General features: G+C 41.5%; 1 protein-coding gene and 1 pseudogene across 1 annotated transcript in view; one reads left to right on the plus strand and one right to left on the minus strand.

The window, feature by feature from the left end:
* The window catches only part of Mamdc2 (MAM domain containing 2), a 136,702-nt gene that overhangs the window by 75,051 nt on the left and 45,121 nt on the right, over positions 1-16,530 (minus strand). The gene's annotated exons all lie outside the window — the stretch shown is intronic.
* LOC142850672 (pre-mRNA-splicing factor CWC22 homolog) lies at positions 1,865-11,998 on the plus strand (annotated as a pseudogene).

A 16,530-nucleotide genomic window follows, 5' to 3' on the forward strand; every position in this document is an offset into this window, starting at 1 on the left:
AGGAGATCGCCAGCAGCAATCTCCAATGTAAACAGTGGCCAACACTGGAAGCTGCCACCCAGATGTCTGTCTGCACTTTTCTTTAGGGCTATGCAGGGTGTGGTTAAACCCTGCTGACCTCAGTGGCAGTTCTGAAAGGGAAGTTTACCTTAGCAACTACCAACAGGAAACCAAGTGATGAACCCACAGGGAAAGGTCATGAGGCTGTTGGAAAAGGGAACTCAGCTTTACAAAGCTTGGAAAACTCAAAAGAGGCTTCCACTGAACGAGAATGTTTGCATTGCTAGGCACCCGCTCTTGGAAGAGTTTCTAGAAGATGTTCCTTGGAAATATTGACATGCTCCCTCTAGTTAACATAAAAGAGCTGAACCTGGTATCTAATCCCTCTAATCCCAGCAGTAGGGAGACTGATCATGCATTCAAGGTCAGTTTGAGCTCTCTAGGGGGACTGTGGCTCAAAAAGAAAACAAAGAAATAAAAAGAAACAAGATAAATGTGAACAGCGATGATGTCAAGGGCAATGGATAACCTGACTCACTGCCAGTTCTCACAAGTGTATTGGGAAGGGGAAAGACATCCTGCCTCTATGAAAAATGTGTCCTTTATTAAGATAGGAGACTGGTAGATTATAGACAATAACATAGGTAAACTGCCTAATAACATGACAGAGAACACAACTGATAGTTTTGTTCATGAATTATATAAGACGTTTTGTCAAATGCACATTTCCGCTTCATTCAGACCAGAAGAAAATGGGCATGCCTATGAAGACTTCACGGTGGCATGTACAAACAAATGTATATGAACATACACATGTATATGTGTGTGTGTATTGGCACACACATGCATACATAAAGATATTAAAGTATTTACAATTTTGTATTTCAAGTTCTGCATCATGTGTATTATAAAGAATAAGATGAAGAAGGATTGAGAAGAATACGCTATTTAAAAAAATACACAGAGGTCAACATGTTGCATCTTGTTGTGCTGTATAGAAGATGGAAGACAGGATAAACAGAGTTTAAACGAGTCAGTGGGTAAAACGTTGTGTGCCAGCCTGGGGACTTGGGTTCACATTCCTAGAGCCATGTAAAAGTTGGGAGCAGAAGTACATGCCTGTCATCTCGTGCTCCTACAGTGACATGGAAGACTGGAGAATGCCTGGAACTCTGCATACCAGCTAGCCTGATATATGTGATAGGGAACAAAAATAAAGAAACCTTGTATAGAACCAACCCCTGAGGTGGTCCTCTGACCTTTACACATGCGCAGTGAAACCTGTGCAAGTCTGTACTTCCATACATAAATGCACATACATATCCACATACAAGCTGTGGTAGTTTGAATGAATTTGGCCCCCATAATCTCATAGGGAGTGGCACCATTAGGAGGCGTGGCTTTGTTGGAGGAAGTGTGTCACTGCAGGGGTGGGCTTTGAGGTTCCTTATGCTCAGGATACTGCCCAGTGAATCAGTCAACTTCCCGTTGCCTGCAAGATGTAGGACCTTCCACTATTTCCCCAGTACCATGTGTGTCTGCATACTGTCCTGCCCCCCACCATGATGGACTGAACCTCTGAACTGTAAGCAAGCCCCCTCAATTGAATGTTACTCGTGGTCATGGTGTCTCCTCACAGCAATAGTAAACCCTAACTAAGACACAAGCACATGTACCATAACACACATACAAGAAGATATGATGTTCAATGGTGGAAACACAGTATTAGAAAGGAAAGAAAGACACCATGCAGTACCTGGTTAGTGAACATTTTGATCTAGAGCCATTATGGTTTTATAACTTTTTAAAAGCACAAGCAAATGCAGGAGTCCATTTATTGACAATGGAAAGACAAGCCTCCGGGATGACCAGGTGAGGTCAACAGCTGTACAGACCTTTGATGTTAAACACAGTTTTACCCACCGATTCTGTTTCCTCCCAAGTCCATAGTGTAGGATCTGAATCTGAATCTGGTGGTGGTTTGGCAACCTCTATCTTAGATCTTCTCAGAACTCAAGGCTTAGTGCTACATCTTGCCCCTAGTGCGCACTTTTTGTCTAAATTGGCACAGGTTGAGGAAGGCACTCCTGCTCCATGGAAGCCCTCCCATACAAAGCAGGCTGGACCCACCAGCTTTCAACCCCATGGGCCTCAGCATCACTGAAGGAGACAAAGCCTGCTGGCCACACAGACACTTTCTGGGTGATTCCGAAGTGACCCAGCAGAAGTGTTCTTTTTTAACGGTTTGCTTTCGCAGCCAGACCTCAGCCACACCACACACTCAGATACGGTCAACTGTATCTGTTTTATTCACTGCTAGCAGCAGGTGTTTAATAAGTATATGATAAACTAATTAAATAGCAGACCCCTTCATGAATTTCAGTCCAAGGGGAATGAACAATGAAAAATGGAGTTCTGGCTATATTTTATGATGTGTTCGCTATTTTAGAAGCATTGCTTGCTTTTTATGAAGAGAAATATGTGGGTATATATATATGAATCTAAGACTTTTAAAACACCAAAATAGAAGTAGAAGTAGAAGAAATCAGGTTTCAGTAAGTGGTTTGAATTTCGATACTGACACACTGAGAGAAACATGTTTTTACTCTGCTTTAGAGACCTAACTATTTACAAAGCACTGGAGCTGACTTGTGCCTGCCATCAACCCCATGAAAAAGCTGGACAGTTTTGTCTTTCATTTGACAGATTGCAGAAGCCTGGCTTGGACACCGCACTCTTCCTAATGAGCAGTGGGCTCCAGATTCACTCAGATGGCCAGACAGAGCAGTTGGAACTACTGACGTGTGTTCTAAATATTGCATGGCACACACTGACCCTAGGAAACTTTGTTTGTTGATTATTTGCAGTTCAGATTTAATAGGGCATCCTGCAACCCTTGGTCTTAGCTTGATTCTTTCTCTGGAAAAAGCCAAGGCGCTCTCTCTCTCTCTCTCTCTCTCTCTCTCTCTCTGTGTGTGTGTGTGTGTGTGTGTGTGTGTGCGCGCATGCTCACACGTGCACATGCCTACATTTTGTGTCATGCCCATGTATAAAGATGACAGGAGTGGTATCTCCCAGGGCACCAGAACCATACTATGTATGAAGTCAATGGTTTATTATTTTTTAAATTAATGCAAAATGGTGCACAATTTAAAAATATAAGACAATCAACTAGTTCTTTTATCCTGAAATTCTGGGACATTATGTCAGAGTTGCTTTATTTATATACAAATACACAGAACCTTTGTAGTGATCTAAATAAGAATATCCCCCCATTCCAGGCTCAGATGTTTGAATACTTGCTCACCCTTTGATGGTGATGTTTGGGTAGATGGCCTTGTTCGAGAAAGTACGTCATTGGAGATGGGCTTTGGATGTTTAAAAGATCACCACCATTTCTAGTTGCTCCCTCTGCTTCCTAATTTCAGTCCAAGACATGAGCCCTCAGTTTCTACTCCTGCCAACATGCCTTCTCTCTGCCATCAGGAGCAGAAACATCCAGAACCATCAGGCTAAGTAAGTGCTTTCGTCCGTTAAGTTTCCTTAGCCATGGTGTTTTTTCATAACAATAGAAAAGTAGCTAATACAACTATATATTTAGATATAGATTTTGAATCTTCATATAAGGGTTAAAACACCCTTTTTGTGCCACTTTTCTTTGAATATACTGTAAAGATTCTTTTTGTCTGTCATCCATCTATAAATCTATCTAACTATTTACTGTGCTTGCTGCAAATCCAGACACGTTCTTTCTATCTCCTGGACCTGCCTTGGCTTGGCCCAAGGCTTTGCCAGAAGACACACATCCTAAGGACTCATCACAGAGAGCTAGAAGGGGAGGAAAAAGGGTCACAGGTTCAGTTCACTTGATCTGGTAGCACCTACAGAGACCCTCAAATCTAAAACTTCACTGAAAGAATTGTCCCAGAATTGAGGGATGATGTGTGTAGTTTTACCATGGAGCTCTACTCTATCCATATATATATCCATGTGTATATATATATGTGTGTGTGTGTGTGTGTGTGTAACTCCCACATAGCTTTTCCTCTGATTAGAAGTATCATCTTTAACTAATCATTGCCCTAGTGATGAACATATCCCCATATGATTTGCTTTTAAAAGAATTATGGTGATTATCTTCTATTTATGACTAAGCACAGACTTCAAAGTATGCACAGCTATGGAAGAGACCTCTAGAAATGGCACTGCAGAATTAAAAGGAATAGATATTTTTTTCTCATTTTGGTTAAGTGGTACCAAATGTTTCTTTTTGAAGATGTGTCATTTTTTTTCTAGTGACAATACATAGGATCATTTTTTCTATCCAAATCAATTTTAGCATTCATCAGAATAATGGGGATTTGTCCAGGAAATGGAATTTTATTGATGTTATCATGTGATTTTTTTTGTTATGTGGAGTAGAACATTTTTTACAGACATAAAAGTTGTTGATAATTGATATTCCCATTGTGTGATATTCTTGACCTATTTTGCCATTGGGTAGTAACTCCTTCAGTATTATTTATAAAAATTATTATTAAGAAAATTGGAAATTAATTTAATATTTTTATGGGTATTGTAGTGGTCCAAGATTAATGCTACTTGTAATTTCCTGACTTCTCCTGCCAATCCCTACAAGGATGTAAACCACAAGGCCATCCAGTCTTTTAGAATACAAAGATAATCTAAGATATAAAAGTCCAAATATATATAAAATCTGGGGTCTTTTAATGAATGAATAGGATGGGGTGCTTGCTTGAAGAACTGAAACAAATAGGACATTTCATGTTCATGGATGTCATGACTTGGATGACAACATGTCCTCATAGGGAGGTATGTGAATATTTAGTATGATGCATGGACCTAGTACAGTACTTCGTGCCAACAAAACAAGAACCTAGATTTTATGTCTATTAAGTCATGATAATACCAATCTATTTTGCTGAGTTTCCTGCAGTTCTATACTGCCTTCAGGGTCTTGCCATCTCTCGGTACTATGGTATATTACTACTTCAAGTCTCCTTCTAACGGTGCTCATCTAAGTATGGCTATATCAGATTATCAATCCACTTTGCTACAGTGACTGGTCCCGCAATAAAAATCACATGACCAACCCAGGTAAGTGTGGCTTGTGGGAAGTATTTCATAAGCTTCTAGAAGAAAACAGCTTTCTTTCTATGATGACTACCAGCTTTTAAGGTTGGCTGCCTCCACGTGCTGGAGTCCATGAGGAAGCTCTCTCAAGAATGAAGATCGCACAACCAAAGACAGGAATGAGAGACACAGAGAAAGGGAACTCAGACCAGATAGCATCTTTAATCCCCTACAAGGACTTGAAGTCAGACCCAACCAAGCTTTTGATTTATGTTAAATGATAAAGTTTTCATTTAGTTTACACCAGTTTGAGTTAGAAGCATTTCAATTTGGAGAAAAAAAAACAGAGCTTTGTTAGGACAGAAGTCTGCATGATTCAGGATTCAACAACAGGAACTGGGAGGAGGACAGACAGGTGCTGTGAACTGGGTGGAAGCCCGTGGAAGGTGGTCCTGAGCCCAGCCTCCTGTCTTCCTTTTGCCCACACTTACTGTGTGAGTGTGAGCAGTGGGTTTACATCTCCAAGCTTTGGTTTTCCTTTCTGGAAAATAAGAGAACTGGGCAATCAGTAGCTCTTGGTCAGAGAAGGAGCCTCAAGTGGGATGAAAGTCAGGGATATCCAGGTTCCTAGACCTCCATTCTATGGGACTAATTCTCCTCTGATCTGTATTGTATTCCAGGCTGTCTTAGAGAGTTCTGATGGATAATGTGTCCTGCTGTTAATAGCTGACCATTCCAGTTCTGTTGATAGTGAGTCTAAGTTGAGTCAAAGCTCAGTTGGAGCCCAGTGGGAATGTGGTGTCTGGTTAATATTTTGTACTCTATGTTAGCAGTTGATCAAAAGACAAGGCCAAGAATGTAGTTCCTGGAGGGTTTGTTAACTTTCCACAGCCAGAAAAAAATGTTAATGGCTGTGATATGTGTCACTAATCTTAAGAACTGTCTTAGAGATGCAGGTCATTGGTCACACGAGGACTCGGGACAGAGTGTAAATGACTCTGCAGAGCCATGAGCTCCACCTTAGGTGCCAACACAAACACCTCTGGCCATGCTCAGCAGATTGGAAACAGAGTACATTCTTCACAGAGGTTTCCTTCCTCTTCCTTCTTCTTCTCTCTTCTCCTCCCCCCTTCCCTACTCTACTCTTTTCTCCCTCTACTCTCTTCTCCCCCACTCTTTCCATCTTCTCTCCTTTGTTTGAGAAAGGGTCTTCTGATCAACTCCTAACACAGAGTAGAAAATTGCTGGTATGCATCTCTCCTTTGTCTGAGAAAGGGTCTTCTGATCAACTCCTAACATAGAGTAGGAAATTGCTGGTATGCATCCCTGATTGGCCTAGAACTTGTTAACCTCTTGTCTTTGTCAACCCGGTGCTGAGATTAAGGGCATGTCGCTCCTAGCTGTTTTCCCCTGTGCTTTCTCAAGATAGAATGATCATTGTAAATGACGTTCAGGAGACAGGCACCCACACTTTCAGCTGTAGAGAATTTGATATGTTCTTATGATGCTTTAAGTTCATGGACAATATACAGACAATGTACATATTATAGTGATATTTTTATGAATGTATATAAAAGCATTTTATTGTATTATAAAACATTATAATTATATAAAAATGAAAACTTTAGAGCAAATATTGTACTGAATATCAATTTTATGTTCCAAATCTTAAAAGAGAAAGGAGTCTCTTAAAAATTAAAACTTGGCATTCAGTCTGAGGTTTTGTAGAGACATCATTCTGTTTGAGGATTCATAGGGACAGGATCACCTCTTTGGTCTGAAGATCCAGTAGAGGTGGTGTGTGGAGACAGAAAAAAAAATTGTCAAGTAATTCAGACCATTGTGTATGTGTTTCTTGAACCAATTTGAGGAATCTAGTTTATTTGGTCAACTGACACCAGAAAATGAAAAGAAGTGTGACATGCAAGAAACACTCCTCTGGTGACAACAGAAGGAGAGCTTCAGTTCTCCTTCTCCTCAGAAGACAGAATGCAGAACAAGAAAGGTCCCCCCGAATGGAGATTACTCTGATTACAGCCCCTCTGACTATGAGCCGTTGGGAAGAAGGTATTCTTCCAAAGGCAGCATGGAGTCACGAAGTAGGGACTGAGAAAAATGCAGAAAGAGAAAGAGAGAGAGAGAGAGAGAGACAGAGAGAGAGAGAGAGAGAGAGACAGAGAGAGAGAGAGAGAGACAGAGAGAGAGACAGAGAGAGAGAGAGAGACAGAGAGAGAGAGAGGAAGAAGAAGAAGAAGAAGAAGAAGAAGAAGAAGAAGAAGAAGAAGAAGAAGAAGAAGAAGAAGAAGAAGAAGAAGAAGGATCCAAGTAACCCAGAGTTCTACTAAGGAAGAACCTGCCACAAGAAGAGGAAGGATGAGCAGGATCCACTGCTCACTTGAACCAGGGGAGCATATATTCTTCCTGCAGAACTCAGGGTGATGCAGGAGCAGATCACAGATAAAAAACGGTCTAGCCTACCAGAGGATGAGCTGGGAGGCCTTGGAGAAATCAAACAATGGTCTTATTAACAAGGTCAACATCTTCTATATAAGTGTTACTATCCAAGAGCTCCTTCAAGAAAACCTAGTCAGAGGGAGAGGACTGCTGCCCAGGTCTGTTCTGTGGGCAGAGTGTTTCTCCAGTCTTCGCTCATCTTTACACTGAAATCAACTCAGAATTCCCACAGATTGGAGAATTAATCTTCAAGAGCCTAATTCTTAATTTTTGGAAAGGATATCAAAGGAATGATAAGCAACTTTACCTGACTGCTTCAAAATGTGTGGCACATCTTATCAACCGCAATGTGGCACATGAGGTTCTGTGTCTGCTGGGGAGACCAACAGATGACAACGCTGAGGTAGCTATCGGCATCATTAGGGAGTGTGGCCTCAAGTTAACCTCGTTGTCACCAAAAGGATTCAATACTCTCTCTGAACACCTGGGAAACATTCTACATGTGACTAAAACTGACCAAAGAACTAAGCTCACGATTAAAGTGATGCTATATGGAAGGATAGGTTTAAGGAGTACCCTGTTATTTGGGAAGGACTTGATTTAGTGACAGATGCTCTGCTTGAAGGATGACTATGATCCAGAAGATGTTCTTAGTGTTTTCAAGATGGACCTTGATGTTATGGAAAATGAAGAGACGTACAAAGCTATTAAAAAGGAAACTCGTGATGAAGGAGACAGTGATTCAAACACAGACCAAGAAGCTGGAAGTGGTGAAGATGAGGAGGAGGAGAAAGAGGGAGGAGAAGAAGGCAGAGGAGGCAGAGGAGGAAAAGGAAGAGGAAGGAGGAGGAGGAGAAGGAGAAGAAGAAAAAGAAGGAGAAGGAGAAGAAGGAGAAGGAGAAGAAGGAGAAGGAGAAGAAGGAGGAGGAGGAGGAGGAGGAGGAGGAGAAGGAGGAGAAGGAGGAGATGGAGGAGATGGAGGAGAAGGAGGAGAAGAAGGAGAAGGAGAAGAAGGAGAAGGAGGAGAAGAAGAAGAAGAAGAAGAAGAAGAAGAAGAAGAAGAAGAAGAAGAAGAAGAAGAAGAAGAAGAGGAAGAAGAAGAAGAAGAAGAAGAGGAAGAGGAAGAGGAAGAGGAAGAAGAAGAAGGGGAAGAAGGAGAAGAAGGAGAAGAAGGAAAAGAAGGAGAAGAAGAAGGAGGAGAAGGAGGAGAAGGAGGAGAAGAAGGGAAGGAGAAGAAGGAGAAGAAGGGCTTTTCAAGTGTGCTGTAAGCAGTGTGACTAAGTGGCTTCTGAAGTACCACTCCTAAACGGCTTTCTCCATTCACTGAGAAGGGATTGTGAAGAATGCCACTGGGGTTAAGTGGGTGAAGACTTTTCAGTACCCTGTAGGACTGAAGACTGACTGCCTCTTACAACAGAATACCCACCCCAAGAATTTTAAACAAGAAAATTCATTTTTTCCTAACAACATAGTTTTAATTTGGTATTTTAAACCTTCATTTCTAAAGGTATATCATATTGAGAGTGTATGATAGTGCAAGCTTGGCAAGAGTGTGTTTGAACATGAACTCATTTAAAAACAATAAAATGGTATATATTAATATAAAAAATTAAAACTTGCCGGGTGGTGGTGGCACATGCCTTTAATCCCAGCACTCAGGAGACAGAGGCAGATGGACCTCTATAAGTTCAAGACCAGCCTGGTCTACAAGAGATAGTTCCAGGACAGGCTCCAAAGCTACAGAGAAACCCTGTCTCAAAAAAACAAAACAAATGAATGAATGAATAAATAAATAAATAAATAAATAAATAAATAAATAAATTTAAAACTTAGTTCCAATTGCTAGACTGTGGCATCAACAGCAATAGTCAAAATATTTTTTATAGTTTAATTTTAGGTAAAAGTTTCCAAAGGACTGATGTCTATATAGCAAATGTGTATTTTAATTCTGACCTTGCCAGCAATAGCTGAAGGCTTCACTCCCTCTAACAAACATGCCTAAAGAGAGCAACATAAATATGAAACTGCTTTTCTTTTCCCCTTTTAGTCTCTGTATAATTAGGTATTTTTTCACTAGAAAATTACCTTAGTGCCAATTCAGGCAGTTTATAATAATGCAAAATAAGAACCTCATCCTCTTGAAGTTTAACTTCTCTTGCTGCTTGACTCTGATTTCTCCCATTATGCTGGCATGTGGTGTAGGTACAGAAATCTTGCATCAGAGACACATGATCAATCTTAAGAGAGGACAATAGCCAGGCAGACGGGGCAGAATCAGGATGAAGGAGAGACAGGCCAGGCATGGTGGCACACACATTTAATTCCAGCACTTGATGTACAGAAGCAGGTAGATCTTTGTAAGTTCAGGCCTTCCTGGTCTATGTATTGAGTTCCAGGCCAGCTAGGACTACATAGAGAGACCCTGACTTAAGGGGAAATGTGTGTGAGTGTGTGTGTGTGTGTGTGTGTGTGTGTGTGTGTGTGTGTGTGTGTGTGTGTGTAAAAGCAGACAGAGATGAGATCAAACATGTTCAGGGTGGTATGGATTAAAGTAAATAGCAGAGAAAAGCTTAACATAGACTTACAGACATGGCAATCCTAGGACAAGAGATTCAGGAAGACTGGCTTCGGACAGCACCTTGGATAGCTCCCCAGGCACTGAGTTCTTTGACAAAGCCCACACAATAAGAAAGAAGGCTTTTACCTTCTATGTCCTGGCCTTCTGGGATACCACCACCCTAGGATGAAATAATATGGTCCCTGAGCCTTTAGAAACCAGTCGCAGCGTTCCATGGCAGGACCTGACTTAGCTTTGTAAACCAGGTCATCCTCTGTGATTCCTGGATCTTTGGTGATGGTAGTGATGGGAATAATTATGATATAGAACAATATACATTTGTCAATGTTAAAAGTTCTATCACGAAACAAATTTAATACATTGTTTTGATTTGAGGCTCAAACCTCTCAGTTCATCTTCATTCCAAGTTCTGAGATTAAAATATATGCAACACCACATAAAAGGAACATCACTTTCATTATTATAACTCCAATATAGTAAAGTTCATTTCACAAATGTCCCTGTGTATGCCTATCATGTAGGCATCAGGCCTTCCCCAGAACTAGTTAGACAATATCATCATGGAGAGAGCTCATTTCTGCCACTTGTCCTTAGAAGTGTCCATAGACTCCTGAGCTCAATAAAATATTCTACTCACAAAGTTGTTTGGCTATGTTTGCCAATGCTATCAGTAGATAACAGAAAATTGTGAAAATCAGACTCATTCCAAATGGCTATTCACTGGATTGAGGACATGGCATTTGGGTTTTTACTCAAAGAAGACCTTTGAATGGATCAGTGTGGGAAAGGAGTTAGGCAGACAGGAAGAAAGTCCTGCACTGTAAGTCAAGGCTGGGCAAGGGTCAATGTGGCATCAGAGACATGAATCAGTGGTGGTGACTTTCCAGAATGCGATCCGGTCGGTGCAAGATGCTGCTGCCAGCATGCTGTGAGGGTTGTGCTCATTTATTCATTCAACTGCATTGACAGAGCAGCTACTCTGTGCCAGGAACCATTTCAGATCTTAGACACATGGCCATAAACAAAACAGTTGCTTAAAGCAGTATACACACTTTTCTAGCTATCCGAAGTCAGCTCACTTTTCCTAGAGCTTGCTGGGACAACGGGCAGGATAATCAGGAGGAGGTCAAATTTTAAGTGGAGCTTTTTGACCTGTCAGTGCAAGCCAGGAATGGAAGAATATGAGTGTCCCACTTCACAAAAAACCACCTGCCAGCACTGAAACTGAGAATCACCAACAGATGATTTCCTGTGGTATTTGGGGGGGCAAATAGGACTATGGGTAACACAAGCAGTATCAAGTTGGACATATTTAAGATCATGAAATATTAGCATCTGACAAAACCCAAGAAGCCATTCAGTCCACATCCTTCCCTAGAGTCTTCTGAAGCCTGTTAACTAGAGCATGGTAGAGCTAGACAGAGCTTGCTCATTTATACTGGAATGTGTACAAGATACTTCTCTGTGTGATTGTCACACTTAATTGTGTCTGATTGAGGCATCTCCTCAGTAATGTCATTGTATTGACCTGCATCTGTGGTGGAAAACCTGAGGTGCCCCAGAGTAATTGTTTTTGGGTCTCATAGTTAGGACTTTGGTTTGCAGCAAAGGTATAGGAAAAGAAAAAGCTTGAAGAAGGATGAAGAAAGGAATCCAGTTGCAGGGGCAATGGTCAGCCTTGTCTTCAGCTGCTATCCCTTTCTTTCAAGTGACTGGTAGGGCCCTTTGATAGGACAGATGGCTCTGAGTGACCGAGCAGGCAGAACTTCTTTGAGCTTAGGGGGCAGATTATATTTGTGCAAGAAGACTATATTTCATAGACTATGCAGCCCTTTCCTTTCTTGTTTGGATTGTAGAATAAGAAATACTTAAAAAGGAAAACCTGGGACGGGGACTGCTTTCTAGAAAGATCAGTCCCAAACAGATACCATCTAATAAAACTAAAATTAGAAAGTCACACATAAACACTTTGAAATAAGAATGCTGAGCTTCTGCTAAGTGGTTGAGGATAGGATATGAACACACAGATAGGGCTTCAGGAATGAAAACCCAGCACTCACATCAGAAAAGAACACTTCTCTCTCCATTATCCAAAGCTGCTTGTAATGGTCATCCTGACCTCTGACCTTCTTACTTTAGTCACAGGACTAAATGTCCTATTTTTCCTTTGTTAAGTCTAAAGGTTGTGTGTGTGTGTGTGTGTGTGTGTGTGTGTGTGTGTGTGTGTGTGTGTGAAAGAGAGAGAGAGAGAGAGAGAGAGAGAGAGAGAGAGAGAGAGAGAGAGAGAGAGAGAGAGAGAAAGAAAGAGAGAGATGCCCAGGGCTTAATCTATGCAAGATAAATGCCTTGCCACTCAACCACAGCCCAGCTCAAGTAAACTCAATCTTTTGAGGAAGCTAGGAGCTAAAAGAAACATTGAAATTGAAGTTTTGATCACAGTAGAGTCTTCTAGAATATTGTGCATTCGTCTCCTTCTTCTCCTCTTTCTCTTTTGCTAACATTTTCAAAATTCCTTCTTTTGGGGAGAAAGGAGGAAGCATTTATTAGGAAGTTCTGATTTGCAGGTGGCATTGTGTTGTGAGAGCTGAAAGGCGACCAGATCAAGGAAATTGCTTTTTGAGCTTGCTGGTCTGGATGAGCAGTGGATGGCCTCTTCAAAGAAAAATAACTTCCATGATTGGCCCTGTTTCCTCACCGGCCCTTCAACAGCAATTATGCCGGTAGTCTCAAACCTGGACTGAGTGACTCAGACGTCTCTCTAGACTTACGGCTGCAAGAGCTCTTGATTTTCCTTTCAGATGTGGAGAAGCCCAGCCACTCCTCTGAATTCTTAAATTAAAAGATGGGCTTTATGGAAGGAGGGAAAATATGCCCAATAACTTTGCAGAGATCAGGAACAAGTCCAAGTCCAAAGCAAGAAACTGTGAGTCATTCGAAGGGAGAGCATACTCACAGTTAACATTGAAATTTTTTGTTTTGTTTGTTTTTGTTTTTTGTTTGTTTTTATTTTTTTTGAGACAGGGTTTCTTTATAGCTTTGGAGTCTGTCCCAGAACTTGCTCTGTAGACCATGCTAGCCTTGAACTCACAGAGATCCATCTGTCTCTGCTCCCTGAGTGCTGGGATTAAAGGTTTACACCACCCCACCTGGCTTGAACACTCATATTTAAATCTGTGAATTATGGACGTTCCTAGGAAACTCACAGTAGACTCAAACTTGGATTTTGAAAGTGGTTTCTTTCTTCTTTCTCTTCATTTAAAAAGATCTTGTAATTCTTACAGATTTCGGCAGTTGACTCAGGGCAGTTGACTTGTGTGCTGGCTAGGTCTGCACTAACCTTTGTGTCCTTAACTACAGTTATTTAAAGTAGCCATTACTCCTTCCAGTTCTGTACATCCCGGGACTTCATTGTCTGAATCAAGGAGGGTGGAGGTCTCTGCAAGCATTTTGCCCTTTGTGTTTAGTCAGTCCTTTGTGCCCCAGCCTTGCCTGTCTCCTGCCCTTCTCCCGATCTAGGAAGTGTGACTGGATGTGAGATTGGGACAAGTAAAATCACCTAGCACAGAAAGGATGAGTGATGGGTAAGGATGAGATGAGTCCTTGGATATCCCCTCGAGGAAGTTTCAGCCATAAAGAGCCTTCAAAGAAAGATAATATCTTGAAATGTCTTTTTCTGAATTGGGACAGACTAGCTCCTGGGATCAGTATGGGGCTTCCAATTTGCTTAGTCTATCCACAAATTACTATACACCTTTGAACATGTCATCTTCAGGTCAGCGAGAGACTTGGGAGGATGAAAATAAATGATTCATCACTTATAAAGGTGTTTGGATTTCGTTGGTCTGTTGGAAACTTAAATGTGTGCACAACCTTCACTCCTTTATTATAGACAAAAGTAGAACACAAGGGCATTTCTAACACCATGAATGTGCTTTGGTATAAGGAAACATGGCAATAAGATCAAGGGCTCTGGGGAGAACGATGTTTAACAAGGAGGATCTGAATTCAGATCCTAGCACCCATGTAATCTCAGTTTGGGGTGGGGAAGTAGAGACAGGAATATCCCTGGGGCTTGCTGGCCAGTCATGCCAGCTAAACCAATTAGCCCAATATGCAGTGAGAGCCATTGTCCTAGTTAGGGTTTCTATTGCTGTGATGAAACACCATGACCAAAAGTAACTTGGGAGGAAAGGGTTTATTTCACTCACACTTTCGTTTAACAGCTCATCCTCAATAAACAGCGAGGGCAGGAACTCAAGCAGGGCAGGAACCTAGAGGCAGGAGCTGAGGCAGAGGTCATGGAAGGTGCTGCTTACTGGCTTGCTCTCATGGTTTCTCTGCTTGCTTGCTTATAGAACCCAGTACCACCAGCCCTCCTCCAGTGGAGTGGGCTCTCTCACATGTATCACTGTGAAAATATCCTACAGACTTGCCTACAGTCCGACCTTATGGAGGCTTTTTCTCAATTGAGACTCCCTCCTCTCCCAAAGATTTTAGTTTATGACAGGTTGACATAAAACCAGCCAGCACAGACCATGTCTTAAAATATAACATGAAGCATGATTAAGGAAGATACCAGCATCAACTTCTGGTCTTTCTACACTTGTGTACTTACATACAAACATACAAAGAAAATCTTAGCAAAATTAGTCAGTGAAAGGGGCAAGACAGGTGGGTCACAGAACAGCTCCAGGTAAGGCTCTGTTCAATGACTTGGCTGTTCTTTCCCTATTGGCAGGATTCTTGTGTTTTTCCGTTGCTCTGAAGTCCAGGAAAAACATCCTCAAGATCTGATTCGCATCCATCAATAGACCATGCTGCCTCGCCCAGTTCTTCTGCTCTCTGACACTCACAGGTTTACTCCAGGCCTGGCTCACCCTTGTCCTTCTCTGCCTCATAAACATCTTCTCCACATCAAACGGATATCAGACATGCTCTTGAAGCAAAGCAAGACAGAATACATATATGTCTCCATGTGGCTCAACTAACATTTATAGTCTTCATATGCCACGAATTTAAAAAGAGAAAGAAAGAAAACACAGGCAGAGGTCTTCCTTCATGAGATGCCAGTTCCTTGCAGGAACACCATGCCGGAATAATGTTTGGATCAGGATATTTACCATACCAGAAACCCCAGCCTCTCTTTGCTTCACACCATGTAAAAACTGTATTTTTGTCTGTGTGGGGTGTACATACTTAAGATGATTTTAAAAATTAGATGGCTCCACACTATTTTTTTTTGTAAAACAGAAACTAGAGACCTGTTTTGGAATTAAAAGCTTTCCTGACCATTTAGAAACTTTGCAAGATTTTCCATTCCTCGATGTTAAGTTTGCATCTGGCCACAAGCTACAGTTTAGCTTTTGGCCGCCAAGGCACAGATTGGCAACGATACATGGAAACCCAGGGAACGAACTGTGTAAACAAACACTCTTCCTAAAAGCTCATGCAGCTCAACTAGCTCCATTGCTATAGAGGAGGACACTTTTTCCTTAATAAAATAAGAGGAGCAAGAGAGAGGAAGGGATAGAGGTTGTCGGGGGGGGGGGGGATGGAGAGAGGGACCCTAGCAATAGGGACATTATTAAATAGATTATGATTATATTGCAGATTCTTGGGCAAGTACTAAAAAGAATGATGTTACCATATATAGAACTTAGAAATATGTCATATCCATGAGTGTGGATGGGTATTTACCACTACAGCATATAAAGAATATAGCCATGTGTTTATAAATTATAAAAATAAGAGCCAATGCATCTATGCACGTTGAGTAAATATGGGAAACACTGGTCATTTCAAGGGGGTGAAAACCGGACAAAGAAGGTTGTCAAGCCAGCATTTGTGACTTCCTCACACTATTTGAATTTTTATATAAAAAATAAAACAAGTTTGGTCATTTGAAACAACCAGCCTTTAATCTCTGGTGCCCCTCCCCACCCCAGCCCCACATTCATTCCCTCTCTCCTGAAATTAAGTACTATAATAAATAGTGAGGCTGCTAAAAGTCTAACTTACTTATGGTGCTTTACTGACCTAGTATGTGTGAGGCCCTCAATCTGATTCTCATTCTTGCAAGAAAAAAGAAAAAAAAAGACACCAAAACCCAAACAAACAGAAAACCCCAGAACACTACAGGATATTCAAACCTCAAACAGGAAACTGAGGAAGTGCACCCTGCTTTGCAGAATGAATGTCTAGGTTAAGATGTTTCTGCATATACAAAGTGAAGAGGAGCGATGTTGAGCAACAAGGCTCAAAACTACAAAACACAAGGCACGGAGGGGCTCTGTTTGTAGACAAAGTTTGCCTCCGTTTTAATCTTCTGCAGCTGTACAGATCTGGCCCGCTCGCCCAGATCAGGTGCACTGAGCTGGTGGCGGGGAGAGGCTGGAGACACACCT

This window comes from Microtus pennsylvanicus, chromosome 5 (genome assembly GCF_037038515.1).
Source record: "Microtus pennsylvanicus isolate mMicPen1 chromosome 5, mMicPen1.hap1, whole genome shotgun sequence".
Taxonomy (NCBI): Eukaryota; Metazoa; Chordata; class Mammalia; order Rodentia; family Cricetidae; genus Microtus; species Microtus pennsylvanicus.